The sequence below is a fragment of the Triturus cristatus genome, chromosome 12 (genome assembly GCF_964204655.1).
Source record: "Triturus cristatus chromosome 12, aTriCri1.1, whole genome shotgun sequence".
Lineage (NCBI taxonomy): Eukaryota > Metazoa > Chordata > Amphibia > Caudata > Salamandridae > Triturus > Triturus cristatus.
The window spans coordinates 474,276,771-474,294,504 of record NC_140595.1 but is presented as its reverse complement, the minus strand read 5'-3'; the positions used below and the strand labels follow the sequence as shown (position 1 = coordinate 474,294,504).

Sequence of the window (17,734 nt, the reverse complement as noted above, 5' to 3'; positions counted from 1 at the left end):
CTTGCTTATCCTCTCGCATCACGTAGGGGGCGCCAGATAGGTATTGCACTGGGGGCTGCCCACCAGACCATCATCTCGCTTTGGGGGTCCACCACCACACTGACACATTTAGGATGGTTACATCGCCTCTGGGGCATCCTGGGGATGGAGAAACTCACCCTGACACTCAAAGCCTTGGGCAACAAATTCAGATCTACCTGGCGACCCTTCATAGCTCTGTTATCCCAGGAATTTAGAAGCTGACCTGCACTCGCTATCTGCAACTACTAAGACTCACTGACCCAGCCCCAGACGAAGAAAAGGAGGGCCCTCAATGAGCGACCCATACTCGGTACCCTTGACTTCGTACATTACATAGCTTTTAGTACCGAGAAGGGTGGGGGGGATTTACTGGAGGCGGGGTTCTCTTTACCTTTTTTTCTTTTGATTGTAAGTTACACTCTGCACTGGTGCTACGGAGGGGTTACCTCTGGCACCAAGAAATGCTTACTACCTTGAGCGCCAGCAGTAACAAAAATAGATTTAAACCCTAATACACATACATTATAATTAACCACAGCACCAGCTTGCCAAGGCATGCAGTCTTACTGGCTTTGCTAATGCTTATTTTATATTTTATTGCAAGAGTATACCACAAAAATTAAAAAGTAAAAAAATTAAATATGTAATCACCTCAACATGCATGGATGCTTCCTAGAAGGCAGATGTGCTTACAATAATTACAGAAATCCTTTTTAGCTTTAATACACATGACAGGAAACCATGATTCTTACTGGTGAATAGAAAAGGTGCTCCGCCGACCTCGCACTCGCCACCGTCCCGCGCATCCGAAGAACAACCACCGGCGGGAGGGCCTTCTCCCACCTCTCCGCAAAGACCTGGAACACCCTCCCACTAAGCCTACGACAGACCCAAGACCTGCTGACCTTCAGGAGGCTACTCAAGACCTGGCTGTACGATCAGTAGCGCCCCCCCAGCGCCTGGAGACCCTCAAGGGTATGAAGTGCGATCTACAAATGTTTGATTGATTGATTGGCTTAGAATTGCTGTATCCCAAAGACACAGATTAAACACACAGGGATGACTAAAAACAACCTGGGTACTAAAGTGCACTTCTTTTTAGGTAGGTATGCACATGTGATCAGGCAAAATGCTTTCACTCAAAGCACAAGAGAGCTAATGGCTGAAGTGGGCTGACCCACTGCCCCATGCCGTATGTTGTGATGGGCAGAAGTAAAATGTGAATGACAGTTGAACGGAACAATGGATGAGGGGACTTGACCCAAAGCCCCTCTATGTGTGTTTATATGAATGAATATTTTATTTACGATTGTTTTTTTTTATATCAAACGAGGCTGTGAGACAGCTAAAGTCGCCTCTAGACCAGTCCTAAAAATGGCGTAAATCTTAGCAGGCTTTTAGTGATTCGGAATGGAGTTTACACAAAATGGCAAGCAGGATTTTGATTTGGTCTCTCTGCAATCGGCCAGGCAGCTTTCTGAAATGCCTGTTCGTGTGCATAGTTGTATTGCCTATAAATACAACACGCTGCGCTGCACTGCACAGAGAATACAGGAAACAAAAAGGATCAAAGTTCAGATGAAAAGCAGTTTTCATTTGGTTGCGTGAGACAGGCCGGGCGAGTCCTGGGTTCGGTGTCTTTTTACCCCTCACAAAGGATCGATGCATCAACCTGCCCTGTGTGAGGGCTCAGTCAAGGACCCTGAGCAACACATGGACACAGCACTCTGGTGAAATGGAGACTGCTGGACAGGTGCTGAACTAAATGATCCACTATTCATGAAAAATGGTGACCTTTAAAAACCGGCTGCATGATGAGATTTTATCATTGAACGTTTTATAGAACCCCCAGAGACGTTTTAATGCATGGGCAAAGTGGGCTCTGGCCCAGGGCCCCACCCTTTCAGGGGGCCCCCTGACAGAGTCAGCTCTGTTCTCCAGAGTTTTGCCCTAATGACCTTGAGTATTTCTCAAACAGATTGTTTTAAATACTGTTTTCCTTTAATTTATTTTTATGTACCTGATGTGTGAGAGTCTAGTACAGCCATTTTGTAGAGAAATGTTGTGTTTATGTTTCATGCAATATACATAAAAGAATTGTCTTTAAGATCAAAACAAGGCCTAACATATAAGAAATGGGAGGGCGTCACAGAGATTATTTGCAGTAATATTGGTGAGCTGCTGCTGTGTTACAATATTGAAAACACACATAACTATCCCTGAGTATTAGATGTAAACACATTTAGGGCCTTATTTATGAGAAGTGATGCATCGCTGTGTGAAAACAGGGATGCGTCACTTCTTAGCGCGCCCTCCTTGCAACATGATGGATGCGTCATATTTACTGACGCATCATGTTGCAAGGAGTTACAGATACAGCAGTATATCTGACGTATTTGTAGGCGCACAAGTGATGCATTGCTGGGGTGTGTCTGAAAATAGACGCAGCTCCAGTAATGTGTCCTTTCACATGGGGCAAGCCCCATGTGAAAGGCCCTGCATCAGTCTTACACCTGCTGTTAGGCAGGTGTAAGATATTGACACAATGGCGTCCTAGAAGTGGCGCACTGAGTTCTCATAGGTTTCAATGCGCCACTTCTACGAGGCTTTTTGAGGGGCAACACCCACCCTGCATACATTATACCTGGTGCAGGTATAATGTGGTGCAGGGGTTTACAAAGTGACGCATCTGCCTAGATGCGTCACTTTGTAAATAGGGCGCAACATGGCACATTTGTTTACGCTGCCAGTGCGTCACAAAACATGACGCACCAGCAACATAAAAGGCCCTTAGAATTTGAACGAGTGTTCCTTTGCACTGTCAGGGACCTAATGAAATGAAATAGTGTATTTATCAAAGAGCACAGCTACTCAGACTAGAGTGTCCTGGCACGTGACAGCGGGAGGAAAGCGTGTGTAAAGGTCCTTCCTGAAAGAGTGTAGGTCTGTGGTTAGTCTCAGAGACTCAGGGAGGCTATTCCACAATTTTGCGCCTAGAAAGCAGAGGGATCTGCCTCAAGTGCGGGCAGGGCATATTTTAGGCACGATGGCCAGGTTGGCATTGGAAGATCTTAGGGGTCTAGATGTTGTGTAGAGATTAACTCGCTTATTTAGGTAGCTGGCTTCTAAGCCGCGGAAAGCTTTAAAGAAGATGGTCATCGCTTTGAAGTGGATCCGTTCTTTTATGCGGAGCCAGTGTAGAGACTTAAGAATAGGTGTCATACTAGATCTGGGTTTAGGTCTCAGGATGGCTCTGGCCGCCGCGTTTTAGGTGCTGAATAAGGGATTTTGGAAGACCGAAGTACAAGCTGTTGACATAGTCAAGCTTTGATGTCATCAGAGCCTGCACCGCAATCTTTCTGCCCTCAAGCGGTAACAGTGACAGGAATTTTTTTAGCATCCAGAGTATGCCAAAGCAAGCGCCAGTTAGATTTTGGATTTGAAAGCGCATGGAGAGTGTCTTGTCTATGACAATTCCTAAGTTTTTGACTTTCTCCTTTTCCGCGGGCGGGGACGGCAGATCTTTTGGCCACCAAGTGCTCCTGTCAGGTGTTTCTGGTTTACTAAAGAAAACAACTTCTTAAGCCAGTTAAAACCTTTGTGAGGCAAGACCTAATCATTGCCCCGTCAAAGTCGGTTCCTTTTTCACACGTAAAAATCAGCTGAGTGTCATCAGCATAGGAAATAATTTTGCCGCCCTCTTCCTCTACCAGAAATGCACGGGGGATAGATGTATAATAAAAAGGGTAGGACTGAGAATGGAGCCCTGAGGGACACCTACATTCATGGCTGGAACTGGGGATGAGAAAGGGGGGAGCCAGATGTCCTGAGATCTATTTGCCAAGAAGGAAGACATCTATGTTCAGGCAGTCCCCCCAGGCCGATGTTCGCAAGTCTCTCCAGGAGCCTCTCATGTGGGACCGTATCGAAGGCAGCTGACGGATTGAGTTGAACGGAACAATGGATGAGGGGACTTGACCCAAAGCCCCTCTATGTGTATTTATATGAATGAATATTTTATTTACGATTGTTTTTTTTATATCAAACGAGGCTGTGAGACAGCTAAAGTCGCCTCTAGACCAGTCCTAAAAATGGCGTAAATCTTAGCAGGCTTTTAGTGATTCGGAATGGAGTTTACACAAAATGGCAAGCAGGATTTTGATTTGGTCTCTCTGCAATCGGCCAGGCAGCTTTCTGAAATGCCTGTTCGTGTGCATAGTTGTATTGCCTATAAATACAACACGCTGCGCTGCACTGCACAGAGAATACAGGAAACAAAAAGGATCAAAGTTCAGATGAAAAGCAGTTTTCATTTGGTTGCGTGAGACAGGCAGGGCGAGTCCTGGGTTCGGTGTCTTTTTACCCCTCACAAAGGATCGATGCATCAACCTGCCCTGTGTGAGGGCTCAGTCAAGGACCCTGAGCAACACATGGACACAGCACTCTGGTGAAATGGAGACTGCTGGACAGGTGCTGAACTAAATGATCCACTATTCATGAAAAATGGTGACCTTTAAAAACCGGCTGCATGATGAGATTTTATCATTGAACGTTTTATAGAACCTGAACCCCGAGTGTGTGTTGTAACAATGAACATCTGAATTTAAAGAGCTTCCTCGTCCCTCTCCCCTGGTATTCATTTTCACAATCTCTATCTTTCTCCTTTGACCCACATTGACATAATTATATTATAAAGTCTTAAACTGCAAACAGCCTTAAGTAAATGTTTAAGAACTATTTTATGGACACTCTTGCTGCATATTTAGGATACAGAGTATGAACAAGAACGTATATATTCAAATATATGATTTGTATTTCAAAATCAGAAATGTAGTCAATACACACAGTTCCTTGGAATCAGCTAAAAGCCCTCTTTTTGAACAATTGTGAGGGATATTCATAAGGGTAAAATACAAGGGGGCTATTGACAAAGGTGAACATATGCATGAGTAAATCAACAGAAGTAAGTTTACTCTTATGCTTTTTAGTAATTTTAGTACTTGTGACTGTTTACCATTTATGAATGTAAAGTTAATCAAAAGTGTAGGCTTTCATGTCCCCACCTCCTGAATTCAGGGGGTGGAGCATAATTTACAAGCGAAGAGAAAAAGTTGTAACTTTAAACACATATCAAGAGGTCTCTGCTACCGAGGCGGATATCTTCCTTTGGTAAACTATGGGGTGAAATTAAAAACGTTATCAAACGGTAAAAAAAAGAAATTGTACAAATATTTAAATTTTAAATATGAATGTAAATTCATTAAAAATATTTATTTTAAATGTGGAGCACAATTTTTTTTAAAAGATGCATAATTATTAACTTAATATTGTATTACATATTTCAATATATTAAAATTAATTATAATTATTTTTGTTAAGATCTAAATAGAACAATTCACACCTATAGTAAAAAATGCATATTTATTCATTCTGTTTCAAAACTGAATAAAATGTTATGTGTAGAATTAATTTAAATGAATGTAATTTTTTTTGTTAAATAGTTACACTTATGTTTTACATTTTAAAAAGGTTATTAACATATTTTACAATAAACTAATTGTTATTTGTGTATATATAGCATTAAATTAAATTATACATATTTTAATAAAAATATAATAATTTAAGTTAATTTAACATTAGTTCCTATGGACTTTTATTTTAAGTCCCTGTCTCCATTATTTTCTATGAGAGGGTGTCGCAATACCAGTGGTTGGCTGTGTGTGGTGTAAGGCGTACTCCAGCTCTGAACTTTATTACTGTTTGGGTTCTTTTGACTGTAGTAACTATAGAGGTGTATTTTTGAAAATAGAAATGCTCTTACTTCTTTGTGCCCCTCCTCTAAGCTCCTCCTTTAGCCTTCCTTATCCCTTTTTATCTCAACCCCCACCTTTAGCAGTAAGAATTCCCAATTTTCCATCCACTTCCCAGTCCCTCCTACATTTACTTCCAAAATGTATAGCACATGTGGAGAGATCTCCACAGTCAGAGCAGAGATCTCCGCACATAAAAGAAAGGAGAGCCTGAAGCGTTGACCTCCGCATGGTTACAGAATAGCATTATGTAACATGTTAATAGTACTATTGTAGTACTACTTAGGGGCCGATTCCGATCCTGGTAAAACGCTGTACAAATCGTGGTATGGAGCGTTTTCCCCATACAACTCGTACTTGTAAGGATTCCCCTACAACCTAGGAAGTACGATCCGTACAAATAGACGCTCTCCATACAAATTGTAAAAAAGACCATACAACTCGTAATTACAAGCGATTCCGATTCGGATTGCCCTGCACGCGATGTTCACATGTATTTCCGGCAGCAGTTTACAACCCGTCAAGTACGATTCGTACAAACGCTTTTTTTACAGGAGCTAAAAAGTGCCGGGAAAACATTGTACGCCCCGAAAACAGTACGAGACGGACCCCCCATGTACGCGTCGTACACCTCATGAATACAGGGGTACGGTGCGTATGTACGGTGCATACCGATGACACAGAAAGTGGGGTACGGTGCGTATATACGCGCTGAAGGGGTACTGGTCGTGTACGCACCGCACAAGCACCGCACCCCAAAATCGCTTGTGTACGGACCGTACCCCAAAATTGCGTATGTACGGCGCGGACCCCAAAATCGCTTATGTACGGTGCATACATGCGCGATGTTGGGGTACGCTCCATACACACGCCTCGCATGTGTTGGGACCCCTGTACGCCTCATACCCCTATACGACCCGTACCCCGGTACGAGTCGTACCCCCAGAACGAGTCATACCAGGGTACGAGGCGTATAGGGGTTCGCTTCGTAGCCCGGTACGAGTCGTTCCCCGTATATAGGCCATTTTCCATACAAATCGCATGCTGACAACCCGGTACGAATCGTACTTGATGGGTTGTACAGCCTTTTTAGAAATTGTATGGTCTTTTTTACAAGTCCGTGTCCTACAGCTTTTCCCGATCCGATTTGTAAGGATCGGACCGATCTGTATGTATTTTTCCCGTACGAATCGTACTACACGGGTTGGAAGGGACTTGTACGATTTGTATGGAAAAAAATACGGATCCGATTTGTATGTAAAATAAAAGTCCAGGATCTGAATCGGCCCCTAAATGTACTACAAAACTCAGTTTGTATATAGGCCTTAATATCTTGCAATATGACGGTGCATGCCATGCCAGCCTGCTGCTCCCCTTTATTCACAAGGGAACTTAATAACCCCCAATGCTCCCCCTGCTTGTGCCCCCATATCCCAAAGTCGAGTTCTCATATCTTTTCCTCCCTGGCTGAGAAGCAGGTGTTGCTCTATGCAAAAAAATGAGTGGCATTTCCGTTTCACACTATAGAAGCTCCTTATTAGGTTTCATCTGAAACAACACACATGCACTGTCATTGAAAAATCTTGTGTAAACAAACTTTAGCTGAAAATGGGCTTAGAGCCTGCCCCTTACTTACCATTACTTACAATTAGATGGCATCGAAATAACTTTAACTTCCTTGCTTCTCATTAACAGTGCCTCCTGCTTCCACTTTCTCTTTGCGTCTTCCTGTCTCCCACAGAGCATGGACCAAGTACAGTTTCCTATCTATCGCCAATGTCCTTTCACTCTGTAAGAATTCATGTTTTTGAAGGCACTCTCTACCCCTCCCCGTCCCTTCCACCCCTCTCCCATCCTTGTTGCTTGCTGCCATCCCTCCCACCCCCACCTGTGTCCATGCGGCTTGTCCCTGTGCTTTCCACCGCCTCCCACAACTGCCGAGGCCCTGGCTTCAAGTTAGAAATGTGTGTTTATGGGGCTCACAGTTTTGTGGTCACCATCTGTGGTGCACTCTGTGCCCAGAAATGATTTGTCCATTGCGTGTTCATAGCAAAGGTAGTCTATGAAGATTTTCTCTCTGCTGCTTATAGCTTGCAGATCAAGAGGCTGACTCTCTCAGTTAGGGAAAGGGGTAGAGGGCAATCTCACCAAACAGAGAGACATGTCCTAATCTAGAACAAAGAAAGTTAAGTAGATCAGCTCTGTATGTTTCTTGCAAATCTCCAGGTGCCATGGCACATGCGACATACCATCGTAGACTCCTGGTATTTTGTGATCATTATCCTATGTGGCTCAGTGTTACCCTGGAACTCACAAGTGCAGTGCCACTGTCTTCTTCAAAGGCATTAGGAGCATTCAGCTATATGCCGTATTAATGCCTAGTTTGAATGTAGGCGCTCTCTGTGACTACTCTTTAGGAATCTCATAGTGTTTGACCCCATCCCTCCCACCACCTCCCACTTTGACATTACTTGCCGAGTCCCTCCCACCCCTTCTGCTTCATCCTTGCTTGCCCTGTCCATCCGCCTCCTCTTGCCACCTCCATCTATCAGTGCTGGCAGTGTCATAGATCTTTTTTCTTTACTTTAAGCCATGCTGCATAGCAGCCGATCCTGCTGTGCAACATGTTTTAAAAAATTGACAAACCAGTGCTTGTTTGGTAATAGCATGATATTTTGAGCATTAACAAAGCTGTCACTATGCAGGCCTCGGCTGATATTTAACCCTCTGGTGGGTACAGCCTATTTCCAATAATTTATTGCACCATCCTTGTGGACCGACTAGTTGATATGTCAAACTTGTTGCTGTGGTTTTAAGGAGCTTATTTTGATCTCACTTTCCAAGAGATTTTTAGGTCTCGCCTGCGTGGGCTGCGCACATGTGCAGTCTCGCTGGCGAGATTTAATATTTTTAAGTCTTTTCTGTAAAGGGCTTTAAGCCCCGCCCCTCTTTTCCATTGGCTGGCGTCACCGTTTATGCTAAACGGTGGCCAGCCATTGGAAAAGAGCTGGTAGTGACGTTTTCGTCTGGCTTTCTGAGCCGTCCCATTTGTACAGGCTCATCTGCCTTCCTTCTGCCGTGAAAGCTTTCTTATCTTTATGGGGCCATGTGTTTCAAACACATGGCCCCATAAAGACAAGTAAGCTTTCACAACGGACAAAAGTGAAAGCGGACCGTGCTTGCTAAAATAAGACGCGCTTACAGTTTCCTCGTGTTTGAAAGGCAGACTCCTGTGTGGAGGGTGCGTAGCGCTTTGTAACCCCCCAAGGGGCACAGAGCACTAGGGTCTGCTTTCAAGCATGACTCACAACTTGAGTAGAACTGGCAGGGCAGTGGATCACTTTGTTTTACAAAATATTCAAGAGATTTAATGTTTCTTTCTGTTTCTGTCATTGAAGTTTTGTCGGGACTTTCCTTTGACGACCCCTCCCTCGCCGAGCCATGCGTTTTCTGTATCCCACACCCCCGGCCACTCTGCCCCCTTTGAAGGTCTGAACATCTGTTTTTTATAGCTTTCATGACCGGAGGTCGTCCGAGGCCTCTGTTGGGCGCGTCGCACCTTTCATTTTTTATGTGAGTGAAAGCAGCTCGGATAGGGAGATACATCTTTATCCCAACATGGAGGGAAGACGTGCCGGTCCCGCAGCGCTGGTTCTATGACTGTCCGGATGAGGCGACATAGCAGAGTTTTTAATCTCTTTGTGAAACTGCTCAAACATGGGATTTGTCTGGGACATTGCAGCAGTTGCTTCCAAAATCTGGCTCCTGCCACTGAGAGTGCTTTGCCGCGCCTAGTGGTTGTCTTCAAGACTTTGGTAAGGATTCATACAGTTCGACATGGCTGATACCACTGAATCTTCTTTTGCCAATAGGTTGGGCTTTTACCGATGATGATTTTTGCACCACCACTAGGTACTTGAGCTCAACATTTTCAGTGATGGGGAGCCAGTGAAGGGATCAGAATACAGGGATATGTGCCCTATCACTACCCTTCCTGATACATATGGGGCAGTGCTTGAAATGGAAAAATAGATGTGCAGGTACCCTGTACCAGTACCTGCTTGTTTCTGAGAAGTGCCGGTACTCTCCAATTAATAGCATTACGTCACTGTTGAGAAGTGTAGGTACTTTCTCTCTCCAAATAAAACAGTGCCGGTACTCAGTACCGGCCCATTTAAAGCACTGATTAGGGGACTTCAGCGAGTGACTTAAACATTTGGGGGCCGCTCCATTAGTCAGTCACAGTTGTCAACTCAGTATCCCATGGGGGTTCTAGAGACCATTCCCTTTTCATTCGCGTCAAGTTAGGGGATTCGCTTAGTACTTGTGGAATTCACAACTCTTTTAATTGGTTGAGTTGATCTTTGATGGCCAGCCTTTAGTCAAAGTCGACTTCCAGAATTCGACTGCCCGCCAATGGTCAGTAGACATGTTTTTTCCAGCGCAGCGAATGAAAATGCATTTTTGGACCAAACCAACACCAGTTCGGTCTCTCTTACCAGCTCATGAATGACTTACAGGTAGGGTGAAATTTTTTTGGCAGCTATTAGATTACGCTACTGTTGGAAGGCTGGATGAAATGTCATCAGACCAAGAAAGCTGACTTTTCTTGTTGTACTGTCTGATCAACAATATACAGCAGACCTTATCAAGTCCCTTAGTCTATCACAGGAAAGGATCTAAGGGCTAAAATTACATCGGTATACATTCATTCCTATTGCTTCTTTCGCAGCCTCAGTAAAGAGGCCAGAGATTGAATGGGCCCAGATGCACACGTATATTTCCCTCTTCTCTCTCAGGCAGCACATCATTGCAGAGCATGTCCTGCTGCTGCTCACAATACCCAAATAAAAACAGCAAAAAAGAACTGCTTCTGGGAAGGGTGCATAAGGAGTGGGCACGTGTGTGATTAAAAAAAGATCAGAAGAAGCCATGTTTGTGGGCATGGTCTGCGCGGCGATGTTGAAAGCTTCATTTGCCGTTTTAGGTCTCACCTGACCCAGCGCTTGCGCTGGTCTGGCTGAGACTTTAAGTGAGGGCTTCAAAAAATTCTACCGCCGGCTACAGCTAGCAGTGCATGTGCACGGGCGCGCGCTTGAGCAGAGGCGCCATATGGCGTGATTACTGCTGCACGCGCACCACTCGTGCACATGCACTGCAAGCTGTGGCTGTCATCGCAATCACTATCGCTTTCAGAGTGATCACGATGACTTTCGCTTTTACGGCCGCGCGGCGTTACTTTTACTGCCGCGCGGCCAATGCTTGTTGAGTAATCCTATTTGGACAGGACAAAAACCACCACCACCTGTACTCTGTGATGAAAATTTAGAAACAGAAAACGCGAGACCATTGTCGTCAAATGAAAGCAATCCTGCTTACATCACCTTCACTTCCATCTCGAGTCACACATCTTGATCTTCTCAACCCCCCAGATTTTTTTCCACTGCCACAAGGTCTAGCCATTCTCTCAGAGTCGACGGACACACCGTCTTCCTGGCAGTTAGTTTAAACTGATTATCGCGTTCTACTGATCTGTTACCACGTTGTTTTCTAGTTACCTTTTGTCTAAACGTAGTTTAGCCATCAACTAGGTGTCTTCAGCATAATTAAAAAATCTTATTCTAAATGATGCTACCAAGCACGTCAGTGGTAATATTTACAGATTTAATAATAAAGGTTAATTATGGTGCAACTTCCGGCGTTACGTTCTAGTATATTTATATTTTTCACACAGCTTCTCTACTGACCACTTATGGTGCAACTTCCGGCGTTACGTTCTAGTATACTTATATTTTTAACACAGCTTCTCTACTGACCACAGAGCAAGCATGTTAAACCCCTGCCGTGGCATATTCAGCCTCTGCCGCCAAACTATCTCCTTCCAATTCTGCATAAGAAGCCATAGACCGCATTTGCAACCACAGTGTCCCAAACTACCCGAACTGACCAAAGACCTTCAATTTAAGTGTCTCTTTACTCCCTGATATGACTGACCTTTGTCACCGAGCTTCTTCCACGCAAACCACACTGACCAGAATAATATAGAAAACCAAAAAATCCTCACTAAAAACGCACCTCCTCTCCTGAGCACCACTAAATGCCTTTGCAAGGCCTGCAAAAATAACCCTAAAGTGAAATCTAGGAAGTGGTTCTAAACAGCCTTTCCCCAAACTAAAGTCCTTCAGCAGTCTATGTGCACAGAAAAAAGAACATCATATCTTGTTTTACTTGCAACGAGACGGTCTATCTGCAAGCTGTGCAGAAAAAGTGGCAATCACAGATTATCTTGGCAAAGAATGTGTTCTTCTCACATAAACATACCACCACCTCCAGGCCCCTCGCAAGATCTTTTTAGCACCATCGGTTATTTCTTTGACATCTGCTCCACTACAAACTCTATTAATATCGCAGAGGAAATGAATGTGGAACAGTGTCCTTTTCTTCATTAACAATCATCCAATATGAAAGACTATCTTCAAGTCAACCTGCTATCGAAAACTACATCTTTACCTACTTCATCAATCCCCACGGTCTCCAACATCACTCAGAATCATGCTGATCCGAACAACCCCATACATAACAAGCATTGGCATAGCCAATAGGTCTCGCTTTTGGGACCTTATAAGTATTTAGCTTTGCAGCACAATATCCTTGGTGCAACAACATCAGCTGTTGCATGGCTAAACCTTGTACCTTATAAGTGTTTAGCCATGCAACAGGTGATGTTGTTGCACCAAGGATACTGTGCTGCATAACTAAATACTTATAAGGTCCCAAAAGCGAGACCTATTGGCTATGCCAATGCTTGTTTCGTTGGGGGTTGAAAGCAATGTGGGAAAGAGCAGAGGAAGTGAGCAGGCAGACACAAAAGCCAAACAGTCTGTGTAGCTACCTTTAAAAGAGCACTAATTAGTGGCGGAGATGTCAGGGGGTGTCGAGGAGCCCCTGCAGGATGCGGTGACGGGGCTTATCAAAGAGGCATTGAAAGGGTTGGCTTCCCCCAGTAGGCAGCCTGTCTGTCCTTTAGAGACATTTCAAAGGCATCCGCAGGCAGACATGCGCAGGCAGACCTGCGCTCTGTGAGGGCTCAAGGGACGGTCAGGTTTAATTCCTTCTGCATAAAGATCACCTTCCTCCCCTATCGCCCAGCACTGGCACCGATCATCATCTGGGTTGTGTCAACTTATGTAGTGCTACGTTTCATTAAGTTAATAGCTGAGGTATAGCGCCTTCCAGCGTTAGAATGGCACCGGGGTACTTCAGGAGGGACTCGGGATTCCCCATAGCGTCCCAAGCTGCACAGAGTACAGTTTATCAGAGGGCGAGCCTATTGAGAAATGGGGAGAGTTGGGGATTAGAGCTGTTAAAAGGCAGGCGGGGCTGGGGCAGGGTCTGTTAGATGTCAGGGAGCTGGACCTTGGATGCCTTGTGCTTCGGTGGTAGCCCTGGTTTTGGGTTAAGAATTCTGGACGTGGTGGATTGTGACTCAGAAGAGTGGGACCTTGTGATTATGTCCATTTTTAATTGCGTGATGTGTTTTGTAGAGCGCTTGCAAACCCCGGAGGGTTTCATAGTGCCAGATTAAATTCATGGAGGATTAGTTAGCGTGTGTGAAAGTCAATGGGTATATTGTAAAGATAACTTTCTCCTGGAACCCACTGGCGCGTGGAAAGTACAAACCGGATGGCCTTGGTCTGTCAGTCGCTGCAGGCTCTGAGACATGTTGGAGGAGTTTAGGTACAGCTGATACATTCTCTGATCGAGTTTCTCCCCCTATTTTCTCATAAGGTTCCCAGTTACCAGCGGGATTCAACTGCAACTTCGACAGCCAGGAGAGCCTGTGCACCTGGTCACATGACCACACGGCGGAAGGCAGGTGGTCCCTCCAGTCAAGGAACCCCTGGATCAGTAACTCTGAATCCGTCCCTGGTAAGTGCAGCTCTGCTCTGTCTACTGCATCGCGCGCGCACACAGGCTTAGTGGAGCGAGCCAGTAAGGTAGCTCGGTTGTCTGAGCGCCTGCTGCAGACATCTTATGTCCACTCAGTGCTTTCCTTTACCCTCTTCTTTCTAGACCCTTTTAATGATTACGTCCCTAGGTGCCAGCACGTGAAGACATTCAACCTCCAACGAGCCCAACCTTGACAAAAGCAAACACCCCTCTTCTTCTGGCCATATAGTCAGTAAGGGACAGATGTATGAAGCATTTTTGTTTGCGACCGTTAAAATGCGCTTTGACATGTACCAAACCTATTTTGCGCGTCGGTAACCTATTACCGACTCCCAAAATAGGGTTTGCGAGTCGCTATTAGGAAGAGGCGTGTCAAGGGCGTCCCTTCCTAATAGTGAGTGTCCCTTTCTTTGACTTATGGAGGACGGAAAGCAGGCAATTGAGGCGAACGAGCGCTTGATGTGAGCGTTGCGGGTCGGACATAGGATGCCACCGATACCGAGAAGGGATTTTTAGTTACACACTGTGCAAGCTTCAAGAGCAACAAGCATTGGCATAGTCAATAGGTCTCGCCTTTGGGACTTTATAAGTGTTTAGCCATGCAACAGTTGATGTTGTTGCACCAAGGATATTGTGCTGCATAACTAAATACTTATAAGGTCCCAAAAGCGAGACCTATTGGTTATACCAATGCTTATTTGGGTTATTTTATAGAGGCTTTTCTCCAACTCCTTTCATGTGCCTTCATTTCCAGTGGAAACACGCCAACATCAAATGTCATTTAATTGTGACTGCATTGGTAAATGTGATCCTTTTATCTACATGCATTTATTTGCAAAAAAAAAATCCTTTTCTTCTTGTAGAAGTAGGGGTAGTTATGTAGGCAAACTACATATCATGCAGACAAAAACGCAATGTTAATGTGAAAAACCAACAAAGGAGTATCTTCGGAGAAAATTACCCTAAAATACGAAAACAGCACTATTTTACTGAAATATTGGCACAAAACACATCTTAACATCAAAATAGCAAATATTTCTGGTTTACCGTCCACTTACCACTTCCACAATGACACAGCAGCACACTGACAAACACATCAATGGATTTAATTAATACCACATATATAAATGAAAATCCGACCCTTTTGTTTTTTTCATCCTCACTTCACTCTGAAACAATTCCTGTGAAGTTTCCCTCACCTCTGCCCCGTTAACCATGTTGCCCTGGATAGCGAAACGCTGTACTTCATTAAGTCCCCTCCTCTTATCCCTTTTTCATCCTACTCATAACCTGGTTCCCCTAATACGCCCTAGGTGTACCCAGATGTACAAGTTGGTGGGCCTCTCTTGGTTTCCCCTTACTCCGCCATTCATCATGCCCTTTGTCCCTTTATATGCAATGTGCCCCTACATCTCTCCCCGCCCACGCACTGGTTGGTCCATGTTGTCCTTCTTCTCCTACCACTCTGTAGTATCCTGTATATGTATTTATCCTGTTGCTTTCTTCCTAGCTGCTCAGCCAGTGTGAATGTGCTGTGTGGAATGTTGGTGTGGTGATGATGAATGGAATGATTGGGTGCCGGTGAGGTGTGTCAGTTGAAGTATGGGCTGAGCAGCAGGCAGGCTGCTCTACATGAACTTTCCAACCTGTAACTAAGACCTATTAAATTCATCTTAAACCACATCTTGGCTAATGGACTTCATTACCACACGCTCCATATTATTTTCACCAAATATACCCTGGTGTGTCCAGCCCTACAACAGGAAAGACGTTCCCTGCGACCCTTCACATCTAGTTATTGTTGCCTGTCATCTTGCCCCCATCATGACATTTGGAAGCACATCATAGTCCAGTGGTAAATCTGGGGCAGTGGCTTTCAATTTAGTGGTTGAGTTGTAGTTAAAAGCACCAGGCATAAACCAACTAAATGCCTGATTTAGAGGCGTGCTGTAATAGGGATTCGGTGGATTCCCCTTTCACACCTTTGATGGCAGAAGCATAATATTTAACCCCCAGCATTACAGCTGCACCCTTTATTGTACATCAGGTGGTGGGCTTGCAGCGGACTGAGACTCCTCTTTCTCCACCTTCGGCTCCACCAGGTTTGTCTATTGCCCATGAACCCTCTCTTTGTGTGTCCATATTCTGTCAAGTGGTGAATGGAAAGAGTACCAGGTAAACTCCAAATGCTCTACTAATACGATTTTTAACGTGTTCATTCTTCTTAAAATGTTGTTGCCCTCCACAACATTATATGCATATATCTATGAAAACGTATGCCATGATTGTGAAAATAAATTTGGTTCACTAAAGCATGTTACTTGGGGCCAGTGCAGTAACAAACCCAGATTCAGACATTTATTTCTACATTGCAAAGCTCATATCTAATGTTTTTGCCATAGTAAAGCTGGATCTTCTGGGTCTTCTGGAGCTGGATCATACCTTAAATCATCTACATCTATCTAGATCTATTTGCGAGACCTACATTGGCTGCCGGTGGGCACACGTATAAAATGTAAGGCCTTTTGCTTTACCTACTGTGCTTTAGCCAATTTAGGGTCCTGCTATCTCAGGCACCTTATCCAGCTCTAGGTCCATCTATGACTTTAAAATCAGCCAATCTAAAGTTAGCACTAATCCTCAGAACCAATCTAGTGAGGCAGGAGGGGGTGCGCCTTCCTTGGCACCTAAACTGTCGAACACTTTGCCACTACATCTACACCAAAGTCAACATGAAGTGATATTTCAGAAATATTTCAGGATATTGCTCTTGTAATCATGCAGACCCTATGCATAGATAGCCAAACTATTAAGCTCTGGAAATCCCTGTTGGGGTTTGGGGTGGCCATGTCAATCAATCAATCAACCGGTATTTGTAGAGCGCAGCTTAGCACACAAAAGGGTATCCATGTGCTGTGCTGCGGGTGTCAGTCGAAGAGCGAGGTCTTGAGTCCCTTCCTGAAGTGGGTCAACGAGGGTGAGGTGCGGAGGTGGAGGGGAAGGGTGTTCCAGGACTTGGCGATGAGGTGGGAGAAGGAGTGTCCTCCTGTGCCGTACCAGCGGATGCGTGGTATCTGTGCAAGGGCAAGCAGAGCAGTTTCTGGAAGGTCTGTGGGAATTCAGGCTGTGGTTCATGTAGGCAAGTCCTTGGTCGTGGAAGACTGTGTAGGCATGAGTCAGAAGCTTGAGTTGGCATTTTTTCTGCCTGGGGAGCCAGTGGAAGTCTTTCAGGTGCTGGGTGATGTGGGTCCTCTTGTTGAGGATCAGTCTGGCAGCTGTGTTTCAGATTGTCTGGAGTCTTCTCGTTAGTTTGGTGGTGGTGCCTGCATAGTGTTTGTTGCCGTAGTCTAGCCAGCTGGTGATGAGGGCTTGTGCCCCCTTATTCCTGGTGCTGATGGGAGGCCACTTTGCGAAGCTTGCAGAGGGTGTGAAAGCAAGCTGAGAAGATGGCATTGACCTGACGTTTCATGGAGAGTTTGCTGTCCAGGAAGATGCTGAGGTTGCGGGTGTGGTGGTTTCGGAGCGAAGGTGGTTCTAAATTCCAATGGCCACCAGGAGTCTTTACAGAGGGAGGTGTGTCTGCTGAAGATCAGAACTTCAGTTTTGTCTGTGTTGAGCTTCAGGCAGTTGTTCTTCATCCAGGCAGCGACGTTCTTTATACAGTTGTGGAAGTTGGTCTTCGTCAAGGTGGGGTCCACTGAGAGCGAGAGAACCAGCTGGGTTTTGTCAGCGTAGGAGATGATGTTGATGTCATGGGTTCTGACGATGTCTGTGAGTGGTGTCATGTAGATGTTGAAGAGGGTTGGACTGAGGGATGAGCCTTGAGGGCTGCCGCAGATGATGTGCTTAAACTGTGAGGTGAAGGGACGGAGACAGATTCTCTAGGTGCACCCCGGGAGAAAGGATGCCATCCATCTGAGTGCAACATCTGTGATTCCTATCTGGTGCAGTCG

The 17,734-nt window shown here is 45.0% G+C and overlaps 2 long non-coding RNA genes across 3 annotated transcripts in view; one reads left to right on the top strand and one right to left on the bottom strand.

Annotated features, from left to right (window-relative positions):
* Positions 1 to 17,734, bottom strand: part of LOC146776128 (uncharacterized) — a 120,151-nt gene that overhangs the window by 32,688 nt on the left and 69,729 nt on the right. The window lies entirely within an intron of this gene.
* LOC146776129 (uncharacterized) overlaps positions 13,531 to 17,734 on the top strand; it is a 30,268-nt gene continuing 26,064 nt past the window's right edge. The window contains exons 1-2 of the long non-coding RNA XR_014972001.1: positions 13,531 to 13,760; positions 15,829 to 15,956. This is a non-coding gene — a long non-coding RNA (uncharacterized LOC146776129). The remainder of the gene's footprint in view (positions 13,761 to 15,828; positions 15,957 to 17,734) is intronic.